Here is a 13,096-nt window from a genome sequence, read left to right as displayed (position 1 = left end):
GAAAGTCTTTTTCTTTTTTTCTTTTTATTATTTTTCGTAAAACCACCTTTCACGTTGACAACGTGCTTGTCTTCGTAATTTTGGTTCCCACCGAAAGGAGACTCATATTCTTCTTTTGAAAAAGCTGCTCTTACGACTTTCAGGCCCCCTTCTATGACTTTCACATTCAGCCTCCATGATTCCTTCTCGCCGAAAATTCTTTTATGTTCAAAGTCATCTTTGTGTTTTTATTTTATTTTATTTTTTCAGCTGCCTAAGTACACCGCCTCCTTCCTTCTCTTTGTCTTATCTCCTGCATGTTTCTTTTTATTTCCTCTCACTTAGCATGTGCTTCTAGTCAAATGTTTCAACTGGATCCCATGTAAATTTTATTTAAGCTGAAAATAAGAAGAGAAAAATAACACTAAAAAATAAATTAAGAGAAAAATAGATTATCAAAAATATGTTATATATGTGAGGAAATATTGTCCAATTAAATCATAGTTATAAAATTAAGCATAAACATGATATCAATCAATTAAAAATCACAACTCGTATTTATGCTTGTTAATCATTTTTTCATTTAAAATCAATAATAATGTCACGAAGCAATTAAAATACATTGGTTTTAAATATATAAAATATGCAATATTTTAGCTCAATCACTGCATCTGAAACAAAAAGCCCGAAGCCTCTAATATTTGAAAGCAATCCAAATTTGTCTTTCACCAATTTGAAGCCACCTTCCTCTAGCCAAGGGTTAGGTAATGTCCACCTCCACTTGCACCCTTAGGTACCTGCCCCAGCTTTGCCCTTCTGCATCCACTTCAACCTTGAGAACTTTGCCAATGGCTGTGGCAATTTTCTTCCCATAGACTTCATTCATACTAGCAAAGGGGACATTATGTAGTTGAACCCAGAATGGCTCGTGAGAGAAGCTCATTTCATTTGAATGTAGGGTGCTGTCAATGTCTTTTATAACAATGAGATTTCTGTCAAAAGTCCAAGGTCTTCCTTGGAGCACTTTTTCTTTGTCTTCCATCTTTTGGAAATCCATGATGAAACTATTATCACCTACTTCAGTGAAGGTGATGCCGTCTTCCACCCTCCAGACCTGAGGCATGGTGGAGCGGAATGCTTCTTTGTTAATGTTTCTTTCGTTGATAACCATTGCTAGAAGGCAATTGATACCTCTTTGCCTTGCTGCGAGCACGTCCTATTCTAGGAGTTGAACTGGCCCTTCCTTGTTTTCATAAGGTTTAGGCCTTTCCATAACTCGGATAGATCCTCCTCTACCATGCTTTTACGTTGTAAGCAGGAACACTGGATGAAACTTCAAGAAAGAAAAAACTAAAAGGCCAGAACTAGCCAAAGAGGAAAAAAAAAAAAAAAAAAAAAAAAACCAAACTCTCAGTCTACGCTGAGAGACAAATTCTATGCAAAGAAACTCAACCTTGCACTCTCTCACTCTCAACTAGAGAGGAAAGGGAAGGACCTTCAAGGACCTGAGATTCGTCTGTCACCAGAATAGAAATTTGAATGAACAGGGGACCCGAATCAATTGTACATGTGCATATTGATAGTTATACTAATACTAACCACTATATATTATAATATACAATAATATATCACTATATTATATATTATAATATATCACTATAATCTATAATACAATTATAATATATATTATAATATACTACAATATATTATCACTAAAGTATTATATACTATAATGTACTATATTATATAATATATAATATAGTACATTAAAATAGGAAAATTGAACGAACTGGACAGACAATCTATAAAACGGGATTATCAATTTAGGAGGGTAATCGGTGTGTAATCAGTTTTGAAAAATGCAAAACAGGTACATACCAGTTTGATCCTAAATTTTTTCCAAAATCGGTACCCGTTGCATCCTGCAAGAAAGTGATTTGGCTTTCTTAATGGTTTCACTTTGTAGCAAATCTATCACTTTCTATATAGATGATGCATATGAGATTCTTAGTCTTATTACAATATCTGAGCAACTTGTTCAAAAGGCATAGCAAGAAAAGAGCTACTCATTGCCTGTAATTTGAAGTGCTTTGTTTAGCATTGAGGCTGCAGTAAATGTTCATGTAAGATGGAGCCCCGCCCCGCTGGTGGGATTCAAACCAGTGCACGGGCTAGGGAAGAGACGCGTCTCAACCACTGGGCTGGCACATCACTTTAGTTTTAAGTGTAACCATTATATTATTTAAACATACTTCAAACGGTTAAGTTACAAAAAGATGCGATTTTTCACAGGCATCTCTTCAGGTCTATAAAGTAGATCTATACCAATGCGAGACAAACTTCTTCTTCGTCCCAGTTTTAGACTTTGCTATAAAAATTCAAGAACTCTCCAAAATTGCTATTTGTAGAGTTATAGGCTTTGTTGTATCCTGGAGACGATTTGCTAGGAACCTATTAGCAAACTTTGGCCAAGTGGGGGCAAATATCATCTTAAAGACAGTATTTTTATATGCCTCAAAGTGTACAAATTTCTCAAATTCTCTTTTCAATTCCTTATTTCCCGACAATTTTAAGATGATATTACAATGGAATGAGGATCTGATGCAACAGCTTTCAAAGCCATGAATCAAGATTTTGTGAAATTGGATAGATTTGATGGAACCAATTTCACACGCTGGCAAGACAAGATGAAGTTTCTTCTCACTGCACTAAAGAGTTTCTATGTTTTGGATCCAAGTCTACAGCCAATTTCTAATCCAACTCTTGAAGATACTAAAGCTGTTAATGCAGAGAGGAAGAAACATGAAGAGGATGAACTTGTCTGCAAAGGTCACATTCTCAATACTCTTTTTGATCATATATATGATCCTTTTACTGCTATTAAGTCTCTTAGAGAAATGTAGAATGCTCTAGAAGAAAAATATAAGAAGGAAAAATTAGGTACTGATAAATTCATAATTTTGAAGTAGTTTGAATTCAAAATGGTTGATAATTTGTCTGTCTTAGACCAAGTGCATGAGTTGCCAGTTTTGGTCAACAAACTTCGTGATCTGTCAATTAATATTCCTGATTCTTTCCAAGTGGGAGCAATTATTGTAAAACGTCCACCAAGTTGGAATAACTATAAGAAGAAGCTTTTGCATATGACAGAAGAACTCACTTTAAAGCAAATTGGAAAACATCTAAGAATTGAAGAAGAGAGTAGAATTCATGATGACAATCATTTTGATTCTAAAGTGAATGTTAACAATATTCACAAGGGAGATGACAGAAAATAGAATTATCTTAAGACAAAGAAGAATTATTCGACCAACAAAGACAAGAAAAATAGGCCATGTTTGAACTATGGAAAAAAGGGCCAAGATATTTGTGAATGCAGATTTTTAAAGAATAAGAAGAAAGAAAATGATAGTAGTTCAAACATGGCAAATGTAGTTGAAGAAATTATTGCGATGGTAACAGAAAAGCAAATTGGCATGATAACTGAGGTGCATTTCGCTTCTACTACGAATTCCTCTTATTAGTGGTTTGATTCTGGTGCTACTGTGCATGTGTGCAATGAGAAAACACAATTCAAGTACTATGTCGTGGCTACTGATGGCCAAGAAGTTCTTATGGGAAATCACAATTCTATTCAAGTTCATGGAAGAGGAAATGTAGAGATGTTGCTTACTTCTGGGAAGAAATTGATTTTAACCGATGTTCTTCATGTCCCAAATATTAAAAAGAAACTTGTATCTACCAATTTGTTATGTAAAAAGGACATAAAAGCTGTCCTTGAATTTGATAAGTTGATCTTGTCAAAAAATGGGGTATTTGTTGGAAAGGAATGTTCTTGTGATGGGATGTTCAAACTCAATATTATGAATAAAGATGTTACACATTCTTCTTATATTGTTGAGTCATTTTCTTTAATGATACCGAATATGTTTCATAACCTAATCAAACACAAGTATCTAACTCTAATTCAAGTATTTCTCTAAATAAAAATAAGAGAAAGTCTACTAATTTGCCAGTAGAGCAAAGAAAAAGTCAGAGAGTTAGAAAAGAAAAGAATTTTGTTCCTGACTTTATCTCATCTCAAGCTATAGTCTTTCTTGTGGAAGGAAACATAAACATAGTCCTTAATAAAATTCCCATTGTTCTTAACACAGAGGATGATCCAAAAAGTTTTGATGAAATCATGTCTTCTAGAGATGTAGCTTTTTGGAAAGAAGCTATAAATGATGAAATGGACTCAATATTATCTAATAATACATGTGTGTTAGTGGATCAACCTCCAAGTTAAAAAACTATTGGTAACAAATGGGTATTAAGAAGGAAGTATAATTCTAATGGATCAGTCCAAACTTTTAAGGTAAGGTTAGTTGCAAAAGCCTTTAGGTAAAAGGAGGGAATAGATTATTTTAATACCTATGCTCCAGTGGCAAGAATCACATCAATTTGTGTACTTATAGCTCTTGCATCTATATATGACTTACATGTATATCAAATAGATGTAAAAACTGCTTTCTTAAATGGTGATCTTGATGAGGAAGTATATATGGAACAACCTGAAGCATTTGTTCTGCTTGGAAATGAAAAGAAAGTATGTAAATTAGTTAAGTCATTAAATGGTTTAAAACAAGCACCAAAACAATGGCATGCCAAGTTTGATTCTGTTATTTTATATGATGGTTTTAAACACAATAGTGCTAACAAGTGTATTTATTCCAAATTTACTGAAGATTATGGTGTTATTATTTGTCTTTATGTTGATGACATGCTAATTTTTGGAACTAGTATGAAAGGCATATGTGAAACTAAAAAGTATTTGACTTCAAAGTTTAAGATGAAAGATCTTAATGAAGTAGATACTATTTTGGGAATCAAAGTGAAAAAACATAGTAATGGTTATGCACTCAATCTCATTATATTGAGAAAGTGCTTCTTAAATTCAAACATCTAGGAATAAAAGAAGCAAATACACCATATGACTCTAGTGTAAAGTTAAGTAAGAATAATAGAAGGGCAATAGCACAACTTGAGTATGCTAGTGTAATTTGCAGCATGATGTATGCTATGCATTGTACCAGACCAGATATTGCCTTTGCAGTGTGCAAACTTTCTAGGTACACTAGTAAGATCACTAGAAAGCAATTAGTAGAGTTCTTGGATATTTAAAGAAAACCATCTACTTAGGCCTCTTTTATTCAAAGTTTCCCACTGTACTAGAAGGATAATCAGATGCTAGTTGGTTTACTAGCACAAGTGACAGTAAATCCATGTCTATTTGGATATTTACCCTTGGTGGAGGTGCTATTTCTTGGGCATTAAAGAAACATACAAGTATTTCTCATTCCACAATGGAATCAGAGTTTATAGCATTAGCAGCAATAGGAAAAGAAGCAGAATGGCTTAGGAATATGTTGTTGGATATAAAGTTATGGCCACAACCTATGACAATTATTTCCTTGCATTGTGATAGTGAAGCTACTATGTCTAGAGCATACAATAAAGTGTACAATGGAAAATCTAGACACATAAGTCTAAGACATTATTATATTAGACAATTAATAATTGATGGAATTATAACGATTGTCTATGTAAGATCAAGTTGTAACTTGGCAGACCCTTTTGCAAAGGTTTACCACGAGAATTGATAAGGGTTACATCCATTGGAATGGGACTAAAACCCTTTCAACAAAATCACCAATAATGGTAACACAATTTTTTTTTTTTTTCATATTTAACCTGAAAAAGAGTTTAATGGGTAATAACAAGTTATTGATTTGTGATTAGTTGAGCACTGTAATAACAAAGTCTCATTCAGGATGGATCAGTGCTGACTGTTATGATCAAGGAGGATGAGTTTTACTCTTAATGAAGTTCAAATATAGAAGTGTCTTGGTAACAGGGACATAAAATGAACTTCACCTATATGAACATAGAAGTGGTGCAGCTTCTAACAAGAAATTTGGGTTTATTTTTGTAAATGTTCATTAAACCAGGGTGTAGCACAAGGCCACAATAGTGCTAATAATTATGAACCTCTATTGTAAATTAAGATATTCTCATGTGTGTTATTTCTGGTTTTGAGTTAAAAAAGTTCTGATTTAAGCCTAGGGCACCAATTACTTTTCAGAACCTTGAATTAATCACACTAAAAGAAGGTTTAAGTCGAAAGATACATTCTTTTATGCATGATAATATCAATATTGAAATTGAATATAAAATATATATTACAACCTAGTGGGGGATTGTTGGAATAGGTCGCAATATATATTTAAATATTGAAGGAAGAAAGTTTGTGAAATTATTAAAAATATGTGTGAACCAAGCAGAGGAAGTTATGAAAAATAAAATAAAAAGGCGTTTGGAGGCTGGTGGGAGAAGCTATGGAAAATAAAATGAAAAGGCGTTTGGAGGCTAGTGGGATTCGCACAGGTTGGGAAAGAGACGCATCTCAACCACTAGGCTGGCACATCACTTTAGTTTAAGTGTAACCGTTATATTATTTAAACATACTTCAAATGGTTAAGTTACAAAAAGATGTGATTTTTCACAGGCATCTCTTCAAGTCTATAAAGCATATCTGTGCGAGACGTACTTCTTCTTCTTCATCCCAGTTTCAGACTTTGGCATAGAAATTCAAGAACTTTCCAAAATTGCTATTTGTAGAGTTATAGGCTTTGTTGTATCCTGGACGATTTGCTAGGAACCTATTAGCAAACTTTGACTGAGTGGGGGCAAGTATCGTCTTAAAGACAGTATTTTTATACGCCTCAAATCCTACAAATTTCTCAGATTCTCTTTTCAATTCCTTATTTCCCAACAACTGGCACTTCATTATAGTGCATAAAGGCGGGTCTTTAAGGTTAGCCGTATGAGATGCACAGGGAGGGCTATATATAGCCCCAGATGATTCTTGGTAATTTGAAAAAGGCACAAAGTCTCTCTCTTGAAAAAGTACTTAGGCTTTGGATTTGTTGAGTGTTACTTCAGTTTATTCTATGTAGTACACTTCACCACTAAGAGAAGACATTTGAAGCTTGCTAGACTATTTGTTCATACTGGATAAACTTGTGGAGCAATTCAAAAAGTTGTGCTTGAGGTATTCCGCTATGTTTTCTAACAGTTCAGATATAGTTATTGTGGTACATTGATTTACGAAGCGAGAAAATTTTCTTAATCTATATTGCAGTTCACTTTTTTCTTTCATCCTATTCGCTTCATTGTTGCATTTTCTGATGAAAGAAAAAATAAGACTGTTATGCTTGAATATACTTCCAACTGTGTTGCATGCATAAGGAGATAATACTCATAAAGCTGATTGTATATATATACTAGTGTTTCGACAACCAGAGTATCCGATCACTGGAGAGTTCCCGCTGTCCTTTTGTATGTGTACCATTTTGAAATGAAGATAAAAGCTATCAAGTTCAGCACACTCAGCACAGCCAAGAGCCAAAAGAAGTAATGGAGATGACCATAATTCAAGTTGTCCGGTATCCATCCAAGCTTTCCGTTTTTAGTACTCACTGTGGTAACAATGGTTACAAGCAGAGAACTCAAGTAGTTCCCCAGAGCCCCAATGGTCAATGAGAGAGCAGAGGACAGGCTCCTCATGGCATCAGGTGCTTGTTCGTAATAAAGTTCCAACTGTCCAATGGAGGTGAAAACTTCTGCACAACCTATGAGGAAATACTGAGGAACTTGCCAAAATATGGACATGGGGATGTGCTCAAGTTCGTAGTAGTCGTGTCTTCTAACCATTTGAAGCCGAACAAGCTCCAAAAATGCTGCACATATCATGGATAAGATGGATATGAAGAGGCCAATGCCTATTCTCTGGAGCTGAGTTAGGCCAGTTTTGTGACCAGTGTATTTCCGAGCTAATGGGATAATAATTCGATCGTAGATTGGGACCCAAAAAATGACACTAAGGGCGTCGAAGATTAACAGAGATGCAGATGGGATTTTGAAGCTTGGGCCAACATGAGGATCCATGGTCTCACCTTGCAACACGAATAGGGAGAACATTTGACTGTAGGCAGCGGAGATTATGATACCTGTGGCTAATATTGGCAGCAGCCGTATAATAGCTTTCAGCTCCTCAACTTGAGTTACTGTGCAAAGTGTCCATGGATTTGGTGAGTCTTTTATGTGATCTTTTGGCACCTCGACTGCCGCTTTGTCAAAGAAACTGAAGAATACAACATGAGAATATCTTATAGCCGGTCCATTTGTTGAAGCTCAAATAACAGCCCTCCAATTACATTTTGCCACGTAGCTCTTCCATTTCTCATTCCATGAACCTATCTACACTGAATCTTCCATTTCTCATTCTGTGAAAATCCACCTTCGAACCTTCCTCCTCTCCCTCTTCCATTGAAGCCTTCTTCTCTCCCTCTTCCGCCAAGGCTCACACCAGTCGAAATCGATCACTGAAAAAATTGAGTTAGATCTACACCCACTTTGTTCCTCCTCTTCGTTAGTCGTTGCCATTGCCGTTCGTCGTTCACCATAGAGACCTTTTGTTGATGCTCCCCTCTGTTGCTGCTCCATGGATTTTAAATTCTGATTTTTTTTATTTTAATTTTGCTAAATAGAAAAGGGACAAGAAAAAGCCCATAAAAAATTATATTCGGCTCAATGAGTCTAGGATAGTTCCACTCCCACCTTCTCCCCCAACCAGAATCATCTGCAACTCAAAGGGAACCCCAAACAAAACCTAGCAATGGCGAAGACCCAAGCCGAAGACCAAGGTCAAGACCAGTATGGCGTCTTCCTTTACTACAAGTACAATGAGATCCCCGAAATCAACGAGTTTCTTTTAGTTGATTTTGTTCAGTTATAGCCTATAGGTTCTTTTAGTCCTCAGGGGTTTGACAATAAGACCATGATGGCCAGGAAGGTGTAGAAGAACCAATGGGATGAAATGAAGGTGTGGTAAGAAATTAAGAATGTGCTGCTGGATTAGAAATACTGTGAACGGCATATGCATAGAAGGCCATCAGCATGGGGGAAGACAGATGGTCTTGGAGGAATCGAAGTTCTTTCTAAGAGAGTTTTAATCATATGAGATCAAGTATTTTCTGTTTTGTGTAAGATCATACGTGTCTTATGTTGATTGGGGGCTGTTAAACACACAACTTCAGACCGACCGTTGCGAAGAGGAACTCATACAACATTGGACAAAGATATAGACTAATTCAGGGTAAGCTGACAAAAATGAGAACTGAACCCACCCAACTAAAGAAAAAGGACTGTTACTTACATTTGTCCAAAAGAATCGTGGGCTATTATATATAGTTTTGTTATTTATTTTTGTTATTTTTTATTTCCAGAAATCGGATTGTAATGTGGGTGACTTTGTAAAAGTTATGGATATGAATCCTAACATATTATTTCTGATTTTATGGGATGTTATTGTGACTTTGAACCATTAAATGATTACATAATAGATATTGAAATTGGGATTCTTATGCTATTAGCTTTCTTTCTTGAAGATATGTTGCTTGAGTCGGGTAATGAATTAAGATTAAAATCCTGTTAAACTAAAGGGACAAGCAGATTTTGCTCCCAAGTTTTGCTGACCGAGGTGGACTAGAGGTCTTTCTACACTGGGACAAATCCATGAAAGTGCAGAGAACTAATTTCTTTATCCTTGTCTATTAGCTCTCATTGACAAGTCTTACAAACTAACCTGAAATCTTTTGTGTGATCAAGCTTGCGGCTTCCTGTGATAGTTGATTCTCCATCTGTAGTCTCATACAAGAGGGACTTGTCAGCAGGTACCTCAACTTTGCGCTTTCTCAACGATGCCACTACCACCTGACAGATGCGTGTCAGAGGGCTACCGCCAGGTTTCTGGTTCCGATACAATCGAGTACCTGAAAAGAAACTCAATACAGCGATTGCCATTGCCACTGCTGGGATGCCAAAGCCCAATCCCCATCCCACATTGTTTTGTATATAGACCAGCCCAGAAATAGCAATGAGAGCACCGGTATTGATCGAAAACTAGAACCAATTGAAGAAAGAACCTTTACTTTTCTTCTCAACCTCATCATTATCATCAAATTGATCAGCTCCATAACATGAGACACAAGGCTTAATCCCACCAGTGCCCAGTGCAATCAGGTAAAGTGCCACAAAACACACTGCAGTTTGTGCACCTGTCGCATGACAATTACCTTTTCCATAACATGTGGGCTTTCCCAGGGACTGATGCTGAGAGTGTCAAAAGCGTCATTCCCTGGGTAAATTACAAACAGTTCATCACTTGATGAGCAAGAACACGCAACTCATAGATGAGCTTTTCTGAAAACTGAGGTCAAACATGTGGGGAATCTGAATTATGTATTACCAGTCACCCGAATCATGGATGACATGGCCCAAAAGGAGCTAAACTTTTGCTTCGAAAATATTACATAAATGAAAGTAGACGAATGATATAGATGCATGAAAGAAGGCGTAGTGTTCTTGCTCTTAAAAACTCTATCGCCTTACAAATTCTTTTAAATATATGATCATTTCACACATAAATGGAAGACGTATCTCAACAGGAGCAGATGCTATTGCTTTGAAAACCATGAACTTATAGACATAGATTGTAAGCCTGGATAGAGTAGATGAAAGAAGGGGCGTTTAGAAGTGTAATGCAGGAAGAACAAATCTATCTGATTTCCTTTTTAATTGGCCATTTCTATGTGCTTCTTCATCAATTCTTAATGTTCTTATTAAGAAGATATCTATCAAATGCTACCAGAAGTAAAATCATTCCTAATTTCAGATTCCCCATGGTGGTGTGTTAAACTGAGAATGTGCTCCACCAGTTTGACTCACGGCTACATGAGCTACTGTGCTTAAGACTTTCATGTGAACCAAACTTACAATAGCGTAGATAATGGAGAAATAGGCGATAGTCCGATATCTTCCAAGATAGGCATCAGCAAGAAATGCCCCAATCAAAGGGGTGAGATAACATGTTCCGTTCCAATTTGAGTTGTTCCTTGTGGCAGTAGCACTGTGCTGGTGGAGTTGGTTCTTAAAATAAAGCACAAAGTTGGAGCTCATCCCATAGTACGCCAACCGTTCACAAAATTCATTTCCTGTTGATGAAAGCTGAAATTGATGAACATCTTATTTCCACCATGAGTTCCCACTAGTTGTGTTAGGAGATGGATTACCTAGAATGAAGGGGCAGGCCTTCCAGGTTCCAGTTTTACTTCTGTCAGCCGGATTTCCAAGGTGATCAACTGTCCCATCTTTCGTATATTTATCACCTTCTGCCATGATTTTTCAGAAACTTTCTTGTGTTTGCTTGTTCTTTCCAAGGGATTTGGTAAAAACTGATCAACCCAGACCTTGAATTTGAGCTAGAAGTGCACTAAACAACAACCATGAAATGCATTAATTTTCTTCACAAAAATGATAAGTTGTACAGCTTTTGTGGCTTATTAGGCTCACTTCAACAAAATTCCTACTCCAGATTAATGAAGCAATTTAGCCGGAGGCATTCTGCTTAACCATTGCACTCTGATGCATAGGCACAATTCTGCTTAAAAGGAAAGGAAGTTTGAAGCTTTTTTAGAATTTTAATTCTTACTTATCTTGGCTTACTTGGATTCCAGAAATTTACCAAGAAACCCTTTTCACAAACTATGCAATAATGTGAGGCTAATCACAAAGATTAAGAATATACAGAGGCAATAGATGAAACATAGATGGTGTTAGACAGATAAAAATCCTAGGAATATGAATGTCTTAGGACATCAGTTTCACCCAAAACCTTGAAATATACGTGGTTTTAGCCAGTTATTTCTCAACAACTCCTTCCTTTCTTTCTTTCCTTTTTTCTCTGAACATGTTATATCAACCACTCGCATACCAGGATTCAGGATCAGCCTGTACACTCCAAAGATGCTATTGGAAATTATTGATGAAATTTTCCAACATGGAGACAAAGATTATTCATTTACTTTTTCTTGAGTTTAGGAGCAGAAGTTCAACAATGAAGCACGCACAGTACTCACATAGACAAGAACATGCTAGGATGAGGGGGAACCAAACCTGGGACTACTTCACAGTTCATTACATTTATCCAGAAGAGCAGTAGATGCCCCAAGACCAAGAGCAGAACAAGTGCTGTAGAGAGAGAGAGAGAGCTGGAGAGAGAGAGTGTGTGTGCCCAGAAACTCAACACACAAAAAACACTACAATTCAGGATGCCAGTCAAAGCCAGGTGATGTATATGGAATCATGAACAAAATATATCTATAATCCATGTACTTTGTTCTTTTTTCCTCTGGCTACCGTCCTTGGAATCTTTGACCTTGGGGATGGGAATAAATAGAATACGGCATGCGAAAAAAAAATTTCCCCCTTTAGTAAAAGTAGCCGAAATCTGATTGCTATCAACAAATAATTTTCTCTGATTAGAAAATAAAGATAGGGTGAGCAACATTAACTGCATACTTTCTATTCCTTTTTGGTGTCCAAAGCTCTTTCCACCATTAAAGCAATGACTATTAACATATATTATATATGCTTCATATCATTGAATGGATGAATATAATTCTTACCTTATTTATGTATAATGATGGTGGAACACACTGGACATAGTGAAGTTTCTGAGTGAGAATTACAATGAAAAATAAGGCTTCTCAAGCAGTTTCAATCCTAAGAAGCAATAAGTTCCTTTAATGGAAGTAGGGAGGATAGGGTTGCAATGAATGGCATTGAGTTCAAGTGGTCCCTTCCATCCTTAGCATATATGCTTTGACTAATCTTCTCCATGCCCCCAAAAGGACAAAACTCAACATGGACAGCTTCCTATGCTATATTTAATTGCTCTCATATATTTAAATATATATGTATATATTTATTTATTAAACTTGTTTTATTTTTTGAAATGGGAACTTCATATTCATATTTCAACGTAGAAGGTTACAAATGCATTGAGGGTAATCCTCTACAAGAACAGACTCCTCACTAAGATCTAAAGAGCTCTTAGCTAGGTTGTGTGCCACTGCATTTACTTGCCTAGGTACATGCCGAAATGACCAGGTTCGGTAAGAAGCTAAGAGTTTCTTTATGTCAAGAAAGATCAGGCCAGCAGTACTCCAATCCT

The 13,096-nt window shown here is 36.2% G+C and overlaps 1 pseudogene; it reads right to left on the bottom strand.

The window, feature by feature from the left end:
- Window positions 1-1,773: 1,773 nt before the first annotated feature.
- On the bottom strand, window positions 1,774-12,697 carry LOC122293346 (annotated as a pseudogene).
- Window positions 12,698-13,096: the final 399 nt, after the last annotated feature.

This window comes from Carya illinoinensis, chromosome 14 (assembly GCF_018687715.1).
Source record: "Carya illinoinensis cultivar Pawnee chromosome 14, C.illinoinensisPawnee_v1, whole genome shotgun sequence".
Taxonomy (NCBI): Eukaryota; Viridiplantae; Streptophyta; class Magnoliopsida; order Fagales; family Juglandaceae; genus Carya; species Carya illinoinensis.
The sequence above is the reverse complement of the archived record's forward strand: the minus strand, read 5'-3'. Positions and strand labels throughout refer to the sequence as shown.